Here is a 16080-nt window from a genome sequence, read left to right on the forward strand (position 1 = left end):
TCCTGCCTGACCACCCTCCCGAGCTGGTATATCCATAGGCTAGGCTCCTCCTCTTGCGTCCTCCTACTGAGGACCCCCTATCTCCCCTACCAACACCTATACTTGTAATGGTACCATTGTTGCTAGTACCTATCCCCTATGACCTCCTCTCCTCTGACCTCCCTCCACACCTATACTTGTCCCCTAGCTCCTCCGACAGCCTTCCCCTCTCTTGGACCATCTCCCTCTCCCCCCACTATCTCATTGATCGACGACATGATCTCATCCTCCTTCCTCCTGTAGAACTCCTAGAATAGTAAGGTGAACTCACTTTTACACCTCCCACCATGCCCTATATGCACTAGTGCACCCTAGGTCATCTCCCACCTCTAACCGCTCATCCCATGGCACCATAGTTGCCCTTGTCTAGCTTAGTTGCACCATGAATGGACTCACAGATTCTCCTCATGTAGCATGCTCTTTGGTAATATGTGGATGTTTGCGCTCATGCCCGACAATGTCCTCAACGAGACCAAACTGTCTCATCAAATGGTGTGGCAAATACTGATCAATAATGTGGATTGTCCTCCCAAAGAGCCAGTGCTCAAACTGCACCCATGCCAACATGTAATCATTCCTCCAATGCTCACAGTCCCTGTATGGCCGCCATGTGAAAACCATCACCTTGTCTAGGATTCATCTCCAAAACTAAGTGGCACCAACATGAGTATAATGCAGTAAGCCCTTGTACCTATCAACATAGGGATAGTGTGACCTATGATCCTATACCCCTAGTGGCCATGTCATGACAATGTGCTCCTATGCCTAGATATGTAGCAACATAACATTGATCCCAAGGTTCTTATAACCTCAGTTACACACATATGCATATCGTGATAAAGTTGCCCAAGCATCACAGCCCCCCATTCATACTCCACTCCATCCTCCATCATATAGTAGAGACATTTGCTCCAGTCAATCAAAAATCCATGACCACTCAGATCCGACATGAACCATCCACTGATCAACCTATAGATAAATAAAACTAGTTGGGGAATACCTCTGCGTCACTCCATCACCTTCCACAGTCTCATCCTCGTCCTGTCCATGGGGATATCTGTTGGGATCCAAGAACACTGAGAGGGAGGGTGAATCAGTGTTTTGTTAGGATGAACAGTTTTTAACTTTCTAGACCATGCATATATAAACCGGTAAACAAATAAGCATATAACAAGAAGCAAATAAGCCATCCACATAAATGAACACCATAACATAGAGTTTATACGTGGAAAACCTCAATGAGGAAAAACCACGGTGGGATTTGTGACCCACAATATCAGTTCAGTGGCCATATGAAAAGATATTACATATAACAGGGGCCTACACTTGCAGGAAGGAACACTGCCTAGAGCATACTGCTCGTCACTAAAGAGCCTCACTGACTACAAGCTTTATGCCAAAGTAAATTACTGAAAATGAACTCAAGAATGCATCTGTTATGCCAAATAGAGTTTCGATTCTGGTTCTGCTCTGTATCGGTTCATAAACTCTAAACTACTACTGGTATCTCTTCTCCTCCAAGAATGATTTCCAAGCTATCTATAGATCATTTCATGATATAATATTTGCATACAAAATGATCTTCATATATACAGTTCTGCTATATTCTCCTATATCCACACATTTCATATGTCTTACTTCCTTGCAAAAATAACCTAGCAGACTGACCTATATACCTATTACAAATGATATGCCTTATGTCGGCTTACAATACATTTACAAAAGATATTCAATGTTGGCCTTGACAATATTTACAAAATGATTTATTAAGTAAATCCTCCTTGATGTCGGCTTCCAAAGAAGTATTGATGTCGGTCTCAGTGTAGCCCTGAATGCTCCAAAGCCGGTATCTGTCAGCATATGCCTCCTAGTGCTAGTTTATGACTTCCGTCATATCTTGTTGCCATCAATAACAACAAAATGAATCCAATGAGTGTTAATTGCCAACAATCTCCCCCTTTGGCATTGATGGCAACACTCATGTGAAAAATGGATTCCCTGCCGGTATGCTCCCCCTGAGCAATACACTCCATCTGAAATGTGTTTCCCTGATATTTTTCACATATGAACATACTCCCCCTTTGACATTAATGCAAAAGACTGGTGAAAGATTTGAAAGAATAAAAGAATGCTGTTAGTTTCACTGGAGCTTAGTCATCTTCAAGATTTCCAGGTATGCCTTTTGTAATAACTGAAGGTATGTATCCCAATTAGATGCAAGTCCACTTAGTAAGTGGGCAAGTGTTTCCTTCTCTTGGATATCTATCGGTGTGGGTTTAGCTATCATATACATGCACTCTTTCTTGTGAACACCCAATGAATCTAGTCTAGGACTTACCAATGCTCATAGATTTCTTGCTCTTCTCATGATTTTATCTCTCTCCTTCTTGAAAGCAAAAATTTGGTTCTCCAAGGACAAAATTTGTCCATCAACAAATGTGGTTAGTGTAGTCAATCCATCAAAAGAGTTAGCAATTTTAGCCATCTCATCATATAACTCCTTCAATCTGCTATCTACATTAGTTGTAAGACATTCTATGTTACAACACACTTTGTAGATATTTGTACATTGTTTTAAACAAACCTCAATAGGGATAAGTTTTTCCTCAATTTTCTTCTTCCCTGTTTCTATAAGCTGATCAAAAGTTGTTCTTTTTGCTGCTGTGAAATTATCCAAGGCTTGTTAGTCTGCAATCTACCTCAGAGATTGAAAATTGTTGGATAAGTGCTTTGTTAGAGTCTTGAGCTTACCGGAAGGGCTTGCTCCATCTTCAATCTGACAATTAGGTAATAATCTGTGCAATACTGAGACCGATTTATCAATTAATCATTTATCTATAGTACCTTCCTTCAGTAATTTCCGAGTAGCCATCATCATTAATTCAGTTGGACTCAACTCAGAGACTGATTTCTTCTCAACCTAAGAAGTGTCAATTGCCAAAACCTTTGTCGGGGAATCAGTTTTACCTGCCGGTATGGACTCAATGATTACCTTGTCCATCTCAACTTCTTTTGCCCCGGTGGCTTTGCCACTTGGTGCATTGTCAGTTATTGTCGGTGGAGCATTATCCATAGAATTTTCAATGCCTTGTACATTGCCTTGCTCAAAAATGTTGTGTGCTAGTATAGACTGTACACTCTCCTTAGCTGCCGATTGTGTTTGAGTATCTATAGTTACTGTCGGTTGTGTCAAAATTGGAGTTGAACTGCCCAAAATACCTTTCCCTTTTGATTTGTCAGGAATGGTGGAAGATGTTGCCCTTGCAAATTCTTCTTGAGATGTGAGAAAGTCTAGGTTTTTCTGAAAGAATTTGGACCATCCCTTACTTGTCTCATTTACCACCTCATTTACTATCCCCATCATAAGGCTTATCTATCAGGATTTACTACTGAAGACTATCCTATTTGCAATGTCTATACATCTTTTCATTTCCTCATTATTTACAGTACCACACAATTTCAAAAGTGCAACTTCTTTAATCTCCCTATCTCTCTTGACAACGTCAAGTCTCCTAGCCTCAAGTTTATTATACAAGGATAAAGGTATTTCCTTCAAAATTTCAATTAAGCCTTTCTTATAGATGTCCATATATAACAAAATAGCCTCTTCTAAATCTTCATAATACTTTGATATATTTTTCAATATTACATCTTTTGTAATTTCATCAATAAGCTCAGCACAGGTCATTGTGGTCTTACTAGTTCCAGTATCATCGCCCTTCTTCTTTTTGCTTGTGGTTGTCGGTGTGATTGGTTTCTTCTTTTGCATAGGCTTCCTTGCCGGTGGTGGAGGTGTAGTAGGCTTAGTTGCCTTTCTAACAAGTCTCCTCCTAGGCTCTGCCTTTTTATTCTCTACCGGTGGTTTTACCACATTCTTCCTTTGTACCCTTCTGAAAGCCAGAGGTTCATTATCCTCAAAATCAAAGTCAGAGGTGATAGGGAAAATGTGAACTTGTGGCTTCTTCACTACTGTAGTACCAACCTCTGTCGGTTTAGCAGCCTGTTTTGATTTGGAACCCAGTTGAGTGTCTATCTTATAAATCACATCTTGTACATATGCAAACATCTTTTCTATTTTCTTCTCTCTTCTCTTTCTGTTAAAACTGGTTTTCACTTCAAGAGCCTTCTCTCTTGTTGTACCAAAATGTTTTATATTATCATCTAATGGGGCATCTAATAGCATCTTTGCATAGAGTTGAAAAATGCTATCATCCACCTCATATCCAAGCTTAGTAATCCAAATTTGCCTGGTTCAACTGCTTCCATAAGAGTTTCATCAATTTTTACTATGAAACAAATATCAGTGGAATACTTCTCCACAATGTTCTTTGAAATTCTCTCCCTTTGCCTCATGTTTTCTTGAAAAGTCTTAAAATACCCCCAAAGTTTCTCATCTCTATCGGTACCAAGACCAGTGATTGCTTCCTTTATCTACATACCTACCGATATGTCATGAGCCCAATGCTTCTTCCCTAGACCAGGTAGCTCATTTAGGAAGTAAAGCATAAAACAAACAATCAAGTTTCCATATCTAAAGGTGCCTTTCTTAATTCCTTTGATCTTTCCAGGGTTTAACATCAACTCACTCCTCATCCATTCACATAAATCATACTTCACATTATTTCTCATCATTTGATATGCAACATGAATGCATGAACTAGCAACAGAATTCAATCGATTGGATTGAGTTACCTTGTAACCTATGATCATGCTTGCAAACTTTATATCCATGTTGGTGATTGTGCTTATCCTCATTGATCTGCTATCAGGTGTAGCACCGGTGAGTTTTTCGACCTCTGTGTTGTAAATTTTCTTGCCAGGTTCTTGTCCGACCCTGGGTAGGCCGGTGACAGCTTGAATTGCCTCCTTCGTGATCATGTAAGGCCTATCTAGCCAAATAAATTCATTGTGAACCCTGCTCTGAACGTATCTGATAGCTTCATCTTTGAATTCCGATCTATACAAAATATTGGTTAACCCTAGATCCTCAATTGCTTTCAATTCTTGTTTGATGGTTCCGGAGTCTCCCAGTATCACATATTGATGCATGCTTTTGATGTCTTTGGTGCCCAAATCCTCAAGGGTGTAGTGAATGTACACCCTCACATCTTCAACATACATTACGTTGTTAGGAAATTCTCCCACAGAGTCTTCCTTTTTAGCAATTTCAGGAACCTCCTTAAATACTAGCCTTAACCTATCCTTGACTTCGACAATGGTGGGATTTGCAATAAAAGTAGGAGCTGAAGATCTAGATGCCATAACTACTCGAAAGCTTTTCACAATGCTTCTTCTCACTCTTGACTCACCTTTACTTCACTCTGGATGCTTGAATGCTCAGTGAGTGAAAATGAATTTACTTACCCTCTTTTATCAGTGAATAAAACCCTAATTTTTTGTAATAAATGCTTCACCAACAACCCTACAGATGTCGGTTTCACAGTCATGTGCCGGGTGAACCTTCATCGATGATGAACACAATTCTCCAAAACTCTTTCCAGATCTCCTTAGATCTCTTCCGGGGCAAAATGCAAAATTTATCAATGACTTTGCCAACCCCTAAGGCTTATGCCTTAGTTACCGATGAAATTTTCTGCTGGTGGAGGAATACTCTGTTCTACTGGTGGAGTTACCAGTACAGATCCATCTCCACTTGACTCTTCAGATTTTCTAACCCATCTCTTGGTGTGATCTTGTTGTATTTCATCTACCTTCTACTTTTCTTTCTTATTATCTTTATCATTATTAACCGGTTGAGTCTTGCTTCTGCAATACTTAGCAATACGACCTATTTTATTGCATGCATAACATGTAACATTATTCTTCTAAATTACTTTGACATATCCGGTATCATTTCTTGACCCACAATGATTAGAAAAATGTCCAAACTTTCCACATGCATGACATTTAACATTCATTCTGCAATCTTATGATCTATGACCATATTTCTTGCAATTTGTGCATTGACCGAGAACATAATTGTAGTTTTGATTTGTCTTATTTCTACATTGTTTAGCCATATGCCCAAATTTATTTCAAACAAAACATCTACCATTGAATTTATAAGCATTAGATTGTCTTACTGGTTTCCTCTGTTCTGATGAGTTCTACATATCAGTTGTCTGATCATTTGGAGTAGTAGAGCTTTCACATTGTACAAATCCAAGTCCTCTAGAATCATCAATCTGTCTTTATCTTTTCAATAAGTCATCCAATTGTGCAGCACTGGTCCTAAACTTTTCTTTATACTCACTTGCAGTAGTCAGATCATCTCTCAGAGTGGTTACTTGTCTTTCAAGTTCTTGTTCATTGTTTTGGGGGTGTGCCAAATCAATTCTCAATAGATTATTCTCATGAGTCAATCTACCACATTCATCAAATTTGTTCTTCAGAGATATAACAAGATTATCTTCCTTCTTCTTTCTATCCTCAATATCTTTTGATAACCTCATAGTTAGATCTTTCATTTCATCCTTCATGAGCATGTTTGCTTGACTTAGTTTTTGACATTGTTCCTTAAGAGCATTTGTCTCCTCATCATCCAGTTGTTGCAAAAGTTTTTTTCTCTTGGCTTGAGCGGATGATAACCTTTCTTGCAGGATAAGAATGAATTCATTTGAATAATTCAACTCTTCTTGTAATTTCAAGTTCTTCATCTTTCAGCATCATAATCCTCAAGAGCCATCTCAAGTTGCTTCCCCATAGTCATGTTCAAAGATTCTGGTTTCAAGATCTTCCTCAAGCTATTAAACTTCTTCTGAGGTACCAGGCTTTGATACCAACTGTTGGGATCCAAGAACATTGAGAGGGGGAGGTGAATCAATGTTCTGTCGGAATGAACAGTTTTTAACTTTCTAGACCATGCATATATAAACCAGTAAACAAATAAGCATATAACAAGAAGCAAATGAACCATCCACATAAATGAACACCATAACACACAAAGTTTATACGTGGAAAACCTCAATGAGGAAAAACCACAGTGGGATTTGTTACCCACAATAGCAGTTCACTGTCCATATGAAAAGATATTACATATAACATGGGTCTGTACTTGCAGGAAGGCACACTGCCTAGAGCATACTGCTCATCACTAAAGAGCCTCACTTACTACAAGCTTTCTGCCAAAGTAAATTACTGAAAATGAACTCAAGAATGCATCTGATATGCCAAATAGAGTTTCGGTTCATAAACTCTGAACTGCTATTGGTATCTCTTTTCCTTCAAGAATGCTTTCCAAGCTATCTATAGATCATTGCATGATATAATATTCACATACAAAATGATCTTCATATATACAGTTTAGTTATATTCTCCTATATCCACACATTTCATATGTCTTACTTCCTTGCAAAAATAACCTAGCAGATTGACCTATATACCTATTACAAATGATATGCCTTATGTCGGCTTACAATACATTTACAAAATATATTCAATGTCGGCCTTGACAATATTTACAAATTGATTTATTAAGTAAATCCTCCTTGATGTCGGCTTCCAAAGAAGTATTGATGTCGGTGTCGGTGTAGCCCTAAATGCTCCAAAGCTGGTATTTGTTGGTATATGCCTCCTAGTGCCAATTTATGACTTCCATCATATCTTGTTGTCATCAATGACAACAAAATTAATCCAATGAGTGTCAATTGCCAACAAGATCGTCACACTCACACACCTGTCTCAAATAGTCCTCCCCATGATCCAACTGATACTCAAGAATCACCCATCTAATCAGAACCTTCAAGATCCACCATACACCAAGGAGGGTGATGTTGGCCTCACCTATAGGTAGGTGGAAGGAACAAGCCTCACCGTTCTACCTCTCGACCAATGTTTCCATCATAGTTGTATGCACCCGAATCCAAGGTCATCGCCCTACGAACCCAAGTCCTAGCGAGTTCAATACAAGTCGCTCATCTCTGCTTAGTTGCCTATACAATTCCATCATTGGTGGCCAATGCTCTCAAAAAGACAAAATATCGGGATTCTACTGCATTCAGGAGAACCACTTTATTAGACATTATTCTAGCTTATTCTAGCCTATTCTAGTCTCTTTCTATATCTGGGGCATCTCATTGCCCTTGTTTTCCCCTCCCATTTATCCTCTTTTATCTCTTTTATTCTATTTTCCTACCTGGGCGGAGACGGCGTTCTGCCTTAGGCGCAGACGTCGAAACTACACCCTATGCGTTGAACTGCAGAATGGAGACGTCATTCTGCAGTTGATCGCTTTTTTCTTCTGCCTTCTCATAGGCGGAGATGTTGGTCAAGAGATCAACATCTTCTTAGGCGTTGACCACCTGTGTGGGCAAGGAACGCCTGCGCAAGCATTGATCCCCCGCGTAGACATTGAATCGACGATCGGCATTTGCGCCCCAACAAGTTTACCCCCCCTAATTAATGCTAAACTACAAAATCACAAAGGTAGGTTGTGGTGCGTATTGGTGGGCCATACTCGGCCAGTCACTGGTACCGTCAAACCCTCTCTATGTGATGCTTGTGGCAAGGAATGAAGTCCATGTCTCTAGGGTGCTCTTCCCTCTCTTATTTATCCAAAGTGTGTGTGTGACAATGACCCCTCCTTGGGTCCCGTGAGTCTTATATAGGGTCCCCTTTGCCTCTTTCCCCCATTTTCTTTGTGCCCGTTCAATTCTTTCATTTTCCTCTTTTTCTTGTATTTTTCTCCTCCCTCTCTCTCCTTTTCTTCATTATTTTCTTCTTTTTGAGATTTTTCCCAAAAAAACAAAAATTCCTTGGTTAAATTCTCGAGGGGGCATCCACCACCCGCGTCGTCATGCTAGGGCATCATCCTTCTATCTTTTACCTGTCGTCAATTTTGCCACTACGTAAAAGAGGCAAAATGTAGATGCCTAAAATTAATTAAATTAAATGTTTAATTAATTTAGCCTTTATACGTAATTAATTTAATTATTTTATCTTTATTCCTCTCAGAATTAATTAAATTTAATTTAATTAATCATGTCACTATAGTCCAATAATTAATTTATCAAATAAATTAATTTATTCCCTATCCTTCTAAAGTCAATCAAATCATTAACTCTTCTGAGTCCCATTTGGTTAATTAGTTTTAATTAATTAACCTAACTAAGGTGATTCTTACAATTCACTTTCCCTAATACTCCACTTAGCCTAATTAATTCTTCTAGAATCCTGATTATCATTATTCCTCAATTTTAAAATCTTCCACTCATTCTCTCTCCTCTTGTTAAATCCTCCTAACTTATCCACTTTCTCTCTATCCTTCATTAACCCACTTAATCCCCTTTCTTAATCATTTGTGCATTCCTAATTCTCATTATTAGGAATAAGTCAATCATTTACCATAAATGGTTTGTCTCCTCTCAACCCCCAACGTTAAATGCACCAACTTAGGTAATGTCAAAGGATTTTAAATCCTTGCACTTCCCCATGCTCCCTCACTTCCCAAGAAATTTTTAATTCCTTTTCTCTTCCCTTTCTCCCATGCAATCCTTTATTTCAGAATTTTTAATTCTCTTATCCTCTCCCAAGGAATTTTGAATTCCTTTTTATCCTTCCAATGTACTTGGGGATCTCTTCCTCATGTACCTTAAGGTATATGGAGACAAGAAATGCCTTTATGGAAAATCTCTTGAATCCCACACCTTGTCCTCTCAATCATCTCTCCCAGTTTCTTTCAATCTCCACCCTCCATTCCAAATCAATCTTGGCCTTCCATTTTGGCCTCTTCAAATCTATAAATTGGAGTCTCCTCCCCTCATTTCCATATATCATTGTTGTACAATATCATGTTGTCCATTTGAGCTTAGAATCCATCCTCAGCAACCCTCATTATAGGCAAATTTATCCACACTTAGTCATCCATCCATCTATCCATCTATCATGGCATCTATCATCGTTGTTGTTGTGTAGCGGAGAGCATTCCACACCCAACCTTGGAGCCAATCCAATCAAGTTGAGGAGGGGTGCATCCTTGACGTCACTGAAGGCTCAATCAAAGGAACAAGTGGAAACATTGTGAAGGTATAAAGGTTAATTTGGTATTTACTTATGTGTTTATGCTTAATTTGATTTAAACTAACCTTTTTACATCATTGCATTGTTCTTGCTTGCTTCACCCACTATGGGGCACATGTTTAATTTTTAAAATCTCGCATTCATGACTTGCAAAAACTTATAGCTCCATTTTTGTAGCCTAACTTATATTGGATTGAATAAGATCAAGAAGATATCCTAGATTTCTTAAGGCCTTTTGTACTTGATCAAAAGAAGAGTCATGCACTTTGGAGGGGTTCTTTATCTATTTGAGATGAAGAAGAACAAAAGTCTAACCTCTTGGTTGGAAGATTCATCTTACCAACTCCAATTTTGAACCAATCAATCTTGGATTTAAAATTTTACATGGGAAGGAAAGTGGATCATTTTAAGATTGCCTTCCTATCTTTTTAACAAACATCATCGAGGAAAAGATATCACTTTATCAGGTGACAAGAAAGGAGTTTAGGGCAATATTTTTTGAAAATAGGGGGATTCTTTAGTATGCCATGAATGCACATGATATAACCTAGGTTCACTAAGCGAAGCCCCTGAATGCTCACTCTGGAGCTAATCAATAGAAATTCATGTCAAGTTAGACAAATATTTCAATCACCCAAACAAGAAGAAAAAGAGAGTGAGCATGACACCTAAGGGACGCTAACATCTGTGCTAAACAAGGTTTGAACAACAAGGAGACAATCACCCTAAAGGGCATTCCTCGACACATGTGAGGATTCTAACTAATCCTTTACAAACATAACTTCTCAAGCATATCATGCCAGGTCAAACAAGGCAACAACATAACCCATCTAAATCGTGTGACCTAGGAATCATGCCCATCTTGTCACACATTATACACTTATATGTATAAGAATTTCAAGCAAGGGACACCTTTCCTTCCTGTCAAGTGTAATCAATAATTGTTAGGCTCTCTTCCTCACTATTCTAATTGATCAACGCCAATTCAACTATTGACTCCTACAACTATACTTAGATAACAAGCACTAAGAACTTATTTGATCTAAGGGTTTTGCAATCAATCATCACAACTCAACATAGTGAACTCAAGGGCCCGGTGTTGAATCCAAAGCTCTGATACCAAATATAAGGGATGTATCCCAAAATTATATCAAAAAATTCATTAAATAACTCGAATTCATATTTAATAAGAGAATAAATTATACATCATCTATATCTACATACATAATACATCTCACATGAATACATGTTTATTCAAGAATATGGAATACAAGACACATATTTTACAGAAAATGCAACCTAAGCTCTCAAGCCCACATCTCATCACATTAATACAAGTAATAATACAAAATCACTAGAGTCTCTGACCACCACGGGTCCAACCCTCATCCACAAAGTGAGAAACAAGAACATGATTCAAGCAAACTTCCACCCAACCATGAAGTTTATGCCTCCCTAAAATTATTCCTAACTTGATGAATACGCAACCCTACATGAGATGTATAGCACCTGGATTTGATGTCTAGGATGGAATCTGGTGCAACATGATATATCTACATATATTTCACATATCAACATGCTATGTCCTACTATCATGATATGGTAGAGAGAGTAAATAACAAATAATCATCTATTTCAATGATACACATAGCTTTGGCCCAAGTATTTTAATTGAATATCAGTAGGTAAATATTGAAAAGAAGATCTACCCTCATTTGTTCGTCCATATTCAACACTTGTCTAGGAAATGCAAAGCCACAATCACATAAAAAAGAAAACTAATTTCTTTAATCTAACGAAAACATGGCATGTGTGGTTTAAATCTTCAAAATAACTATTTATTCTTTTTGTACAAAAATGATTAACTAAACATCTATTTATTATTTTGTGCAAATTAATTTGTACTATTCTATTAATGTTTTCATGCAAATTTATGTAATCGCATGTGCTATCATTATTTCATGTTTTAATAGCATGGTTATATTCATATCACATAAACACTTTTTAATTCCATAATTTTATTTTGCATAAATTTATTTCTCTCTATTAACTAAAAACACATTTCTATTGATAAATACTTCTCCCAAACATTTATATATCAAAGATACCTATAATAAGTTTTGAATTGGTTAATATATATACATATTGTGATGAGTTTGGATGGCGAGTATCATGTGACTTATCATTTTAACTCAAGTCCACATGTATGCAATAATGCAACATATACTATCCTCTTGCCAAACATCTTCCAAGCATAATGGGTAAACTCAAATTCTTCTAGTGATCTATATAACTTATTGTTATCACATTAGATGTTTGACCATATCCGCAGGACAACCATGATACCCACCTATCATCCTATATGTAACTATGGATCCTATTTTATTTGTAAAGAAACCTCAATTGCCCCTTGCAATTGTGCTTATGAAAAGAACTTTGGGTGAGAAGAAGAAGCCCATCTTCCTTGCTTTCACTGTCCTCCTATTTTATGCCCCCCCTATGTAATTATGCCATGTTCTTTATTAAGAAGGTTGATTTTTAAGGCACGTGGGAAGAATTCATGCACCCCTGGCTTCTATATGGTTCACATGGTTTAATATTATAGATATATATAGTATGTGAAAACATTAACATTATTAAACAAAATAAAATATTTTATTTTTCTAATTAAATTGATTTTTTTTGCAATTGAATAGTCATAAAGAAAAATTCATATCAATAAGTTAAATTTTTCAATCTAATCAATCATGTTGCATAATCATCAATTAACCAATTATAAGCTAAGACATAATGCACAATTTAACCTATGATAAGACATAATGCACACCATATTCATGCTAGAAATCAATCTATATGTAGAATGAATGTATCTACGTGTATTTGTGTATTATTCCATCTTGCCAATCATTACCAAATGGCTAGATCACCTCTACCTCAACCATGTTCTTGTCTTCAACCTATTTACTGCACTCATTTAAAGTCAAATTTTGGTCAACACGTTAATACATAAATCCATAATCATAATTGAAAGCATTTGCAACATAATCATTTAATTCTCAATTTCATGCATTTTCCATAATCACATTTAGTTATCATTCACACACACACATTTATCAATGTATCAAATAACATAAGGAAATTGTTCCAAAGGTCTCATCTAGGTTTATGTGTATTATTCATGTTAGGTTCATGCAAGCAAAAATCAAGATGTGACATCCTTCCCTACTAGGAAGAGACACCATCCCAGTGTCTTAGTAAATGCACATGATGCAAAGAAAAGTATATAAGAATAATTTATCAAATGAGGAAAAGAATGGTCAATATCCTCAACATTATCCCATGTGTGACTATCCATAAACATGTAAATCATCTTAATGAAAACACAAGATGCACTAAGAAATCTTAAGTAGACATAACAAACAATCTTTACTTCAGAAATTTTGAGTTCTGTCAAAATCATATAATATATCATGAACAATCACATCATAATGCTATTGGATCAAAAGTATTTCTTATAAGCAAGCAAATGCACATTATTTCCATATCTTTATTAAATTATGCATGAAAAATATATGAATTGCAATCATATATATTTAATCTACATGCACACAAACATGTTAATAGATGGAGTTAAAAGGGATAGTCATCATTTTTTTAGAGACTACATAACCAATAATAAATTCAGCATGAATCCATATATGATATCCATCTTCGTACCCAAATTCACCTGAAGTTTACAAATTGGGATCACCTTTACCAACAATACCACATTCACTATCTTGGTGTCATGATATGTTTCATATTATCCAATGATAAGAGAACCTTTCCCAACTAAATTATTCTTATGTCTTAAAACTTCATTTAATGGAAATTAAATATATATAGCCTATAGTATAGTAGCATAGGTCAACCTTTACTTTTCTTAATTACATGCAAGGAAATAATTAAAGTACCTAAGATTGTATAAGTTCTAAATTCGATAGCTCACCCCCTTGGACTTAATTTTAAGAGACAAGAGGTGGTAACTTTATTTCATATCTCCTTGCCTATGATCAAATACTCTAAAGGGTGGCTATTCAAGAATACAACATTACAAATCACATCAAATTCTCCTTAATATCTATCTTAAGATTTTAATGCTAAAAAATGTACATTCAATTTGTGCAAAACAAATACATCTCCTTTTCTAACATATGGACATAAAACTAAGGAAAGGAGTTTTCATCCACACCTTGAATAAATGAAAGAAATGATGTGAAAATACAGATAGGAATGTACTTTGGTTTGATAAGGGGCTATGATGATTTACAAAATAGTGGATTTATAATTGCCAACGATATGAGGATATGCACAAACTAGTTGAAAGACCTCAAAATATTTTAGACCATGACCACTTTGTTGACTAAAAGGAGAAAATGAACTTATTATGTAGCAAGGAAAAATGAATAAACTTAGAGCTAAGATAAGCTACTTAAATGAGATCAAGATCAATACCCAACCTAGTAATAAGAGCTAACAAAACAAGGAATGAAACAAGATTACAAATTATATCAATCCATACATACTTGCAAGAACTTGAAAGTTAGTGGATCATCCACCTAGCTATTCATGTGACCTAGGTATTATGCCCATCCCATCACAATCTAGTCATGTGACCTAGGCATTATGCCCATCTCATCACGTCATGCTTATAACACAAAATTCTCAACATTGATATCATATTCATGTAGAGACTAAAATACAAACCATAAATGTTTACATAGTGAATTTGAGATATGAGAACACTTCCTTCAATGTCAATCATGTAGGGCATTTACATCATCTCATGATTATCTATGAAATACATTTCACAACATCAACATTCACAACCTCATGCATGCTAATCTACATCAATATTCCAGAATATTTAAGGCATAATTCAATCAAATATAGGATTGGTACGTTCTCCACAATCTACTCCATTGAACATCCTATCAACGTTCATAGTGAACAAGATAGATAACAACACTTAGCACAACATAGGACCAGCGATGTAAAACATCTAGAATAGTCACCATGAGATTTAAAAGAAAAAAACCCAAGAAGGAGAATTTTCAATTTCAACACTGTCATAAAGCACATGTGACTTCAACAAGAAATGAAGTGTAACCAAGAGTCACAAAATAGACAAATGGAAGAGTTTGGTGACTGAACCGGTCATAAGAAAAGCCAAAAATAACAATTCTATTCCTTACCACACAAGAAATATTTTTATCAATAACTAAAATAAATCATCAAACTTAAAATACTTTCACATAACTGAGTGACTAACTCTAGTCACTTTGAGGGAGTAAAAAGCTACACAACGCCTTGCATCCAAGGTGCACTAGAGAACATGCCCAAAATTTCCACATAGAAGAGTCATCTATGACTCCAATACCATGCAATAATTCAAGCACCAATACATGCAACGATGCACTCACTCAACTTGTAGACATTTATAATTTCAATGCAATGAAGTCACTTTGTGATGCAAGAAGACATATGCACTAGGAATATTATGATCACAAGGACATGACACACAATCACCTAAATCACATGTGCAAAAAATAAGGATAATCAAGGTACTTTATGATTCCAACAAATGGGTACTTTATACTTTGAATTATGTAGGGGATGATTAACCATTCAGCCCATGTAGGAACTGCCCACACAAGGGACTTAATAAATCACAAATCACTATCACAAGCTATGTTACAAAGATGTCCACACACTTTTCAAAGATAGCACAACAAAGGCACTAGAACATGTCAACATGATACTATCATGATACATGATTTACATTATGAGATCAATTACACCCACGATGCAGGGTGGGATCAACACAAAATCATGAACCACAATTGTAGGATACATATGATGTAGATGGACCAAATAGATTTCTTTACAATGACACAAGGAAATAGCCATAGCCACATAGATTCTCACATGAATACAATGAACCATGCAATCTGGGGACATAACTCATTGGCCCAAATAATCTAT

Source organism: Cryptomeria japonica, chromosome 7 (assembly GCF_030272615.1).
Source record: "Cryptomeria japonica chromosome 7, Sugi_1.0, whole genome shotgun sequence".
NCBI lineage: Eukaryota > Viridiplantae > Streptophyta > Pinopsida > Cupressales > Cupressaceae > Cryptomeria > Cryptomeria japonica.